The sequence below is a fragment of the Etheostoma spectabile genome, chromosome 23 (genome assembly GCF_008692095.1).
Source record: "Etheostoma spectabile isolate EspeVRDwgs_2016 chromosome 23, UIUC_Espe_1.0, whole genome shotgun sequence".
In the NCBI taxonomy this organism is placed as follows: Eukaryota; Metazoa; Chordata; class Actinopteri; order Perciformes; family Percidae; genus Etheostoma; species Etheostoma spectabile.
This window is the reverse complement of record NC_045755.1, coordinates 18,829,309-18,831,813: the sequence shown is the minus strand read 5'-3', so window position 1 is coordinate 18,831,813 and position 2,505 is coordinate 18,829,309. Positions and strand designations below refer to the sequence as shown.

General features: G+C 40.2%; 1 long non-coding RNA gene across 1 annotated transcript in view; it reads right to left on the bottom strand.

Annotated features, from left to right (window-relative positions):
* Positions 1-2,505, bottom strand: part of LOC116673268 (uncharacterized) — a 15,430-nt gene that overhangs the window by 12,108 nt on the left and 817 nt on the right. The window lies entirely within an intron of this gene.

The window sequence follows — 2,505 nt, the reverse complement described above, 5'->3', positions numbered from 1 at the left end:
GCGCCCAAAGGATCCAAACAAGTCAGAGGGGTATTGCCAGATAATTAAAGGGATAAGAGACCTTTTTGCTTCTATCATGATTGCAAACTTATACCTTTTCGGGCCTCTAAAAATCCTTTAAATGAAAAATCTGTGTATTGGTTGAACTGCTCACATTTCTTGTCATTGTGAGTGACAGGTAAACATTTCTTCAAGAGCCACAAACCAAACAGATTGGGAAATACTGACGTGTCGCCTCTGTTGAACGTAACACACCAGGCGCAAAAAAACTGAAAGGCGTACTCGTCTACTAGCAATGGGAAAGGCACAAGAGTGGTTTCATAGAATAGATCAGAGCTCTGGATTACATGTTTAAGGTTTGGCTAAAGTACAATTCCTGTCCTCTACATCCCCTCATCTAACCAGAACTACTTTTCAACGTAAAAAGACTAAAAACTACACTAATTTGGGCCGCTTTAAATGGAAATGGAGGTTAGTGGCAGGTACTCTTGGTGATTCCATCAGCAAGTCGAGCCTTAATGTTTCTAAGCACCCCAGAAAAGGTTTTAGTTTGCATTAACAATGGACTTTATTAAACCACCATGGATATGGCAAAGAAATCAGATTAGAACACAGTAAGTTTCCCATCTGTTAGATTAAATTAAATATAGAACTCAAACAAAACTCCAAGAAACATCGACTCCCACATGAAGCAGGAGCTAACACAACTAGTTTTTTTGTCACCTGTGACATTTGAACAACTCGGCTGAGAGGGGGCATCATCACAGTTTGTTTAAGAGCAAGGCCATTTATGCCCTGCTTTGCTGCGATGATCCAGTGGAAATACAAAATTAGTAAAGAATGCCATGGCTAAAGCTTGCAACACCCAAGCCAATGGGAAAAATGACATTACATGCATGTCTTTGGTTGTGGGTGGGAAAACAAGAGCACCTTTTGAAAAACAACCTCTGCTTAAGCTAGCCTCAATCCCATTTCCTGGTGTAAAATTGGCAACATTTGTTGACTTATTTCCTCAAGGCCTTTTGGAGACTACCATCCATTGGATTTAAGGGAGCTCATATACCTGTCAATCTGATATATATATATATATCCCTTTAGTTGCTAGTAACTTTTTAAGAAAAGGAAGCATTCTGTGAATGTCAGCTTTTACGGAGTGTGATAATCCATTCAGCATGGAATCTGATCTATGTTTGTGCATCCTCCCCCTTTTCCTCCACTAAACTGTGAATGTAACTCAGCTATAATATCTCAGTCAGGGCTGAGTTGAGCAGGTGACCCAGAAAAAGAGCAAACAGAAATGGAGGGAGGAAGCCAGGGAAAAAAGAGAGGAAGTCTGATATTTATAGATATGAAGACCCAACTGAGAGTGTGAACAGAGAGACTTGTGGATAAAATGTGTTTGTGTGCATATGCGGTGTTGGTGAGAATACATTCCAGCACAAAAACATGTCTGTTTGTTGATAAGACTTCACATCATCAATATCCATCCTGTACATTCCAACTTATCAAACCCCAGCCAATCCATCCACTTATTCCTCTATGTGTTTGTTTGGACTTTCTGCTTACAGCTCCAGCAAGGTAGATTTTGAGACTTTACGTGAGATAACAGTAGGGTAGATTAAAATTATTGCAGGCTTTAAGGGGGGCTGTTATTGCCCAGTATCATCAGCCATTTTAGTGGCCTGTCTTTCTGAAAGAGCTCCGCAAGGAGGAAAATAAATGTATATTTGCAGATATAAAAGAAGTCTGTGAGATGTGGTTAAAAGCTCTGACAAGCTACTAAGTGGACCTTTGGTCATATTATAGGTGGAAAAGAGAATAAAGGCAAACTTTTGCATTGTCTCACAAAGCTATGTGCTCTCCTGAGAATTTTTTTTTCATTATCACGCAAAACCTTTGCATTTGCCCGAGAAAATGGTTGTGACAATGAATGTTATTTGTTCATATTCCTATTTTGTAATATTATAACTATTATTGTATTAGCACATATTTTCCATATGTACATTTTTACAAGGGGGTGCAAAGGTTTTCTTATGAAAAAGCAAAGGTTTGGTGATTTAAGTGTGTATGTGTATTTCTTTTTTCTGCAATTCATAATTTTTTCCAACTTGTCTCATCCGGCACCTTGCACTGAAGATTTGGAAATTCGCTGGCATGAAATAAGTCAGATGTAAATATGCCATATGCCAGTCGGAGCATATTCACTCCCAAACTATTGATACTGGCTTTCCAAAGCCCATACCGGTCAAACTATTTCCGGCAGCCTTTAAAGGAAACAATAATCCTTTTTCTTTCTCCATCCTCTGTCTCCTCTTCCCTTTCTACCTTGTTCTGTTCGCCAGTGTCCTTCCCACCATGTTGTCATGCAGAGCCAGGCGGTAGTCGGCAGGCCTGCTGACACTCTGTTCCATCGCTCAGACCCACACTGTCACCTGCCTCATTAGTGCTGAACTGGTGGAGAACACACACACACACACACACACACACACACACACACACACACAC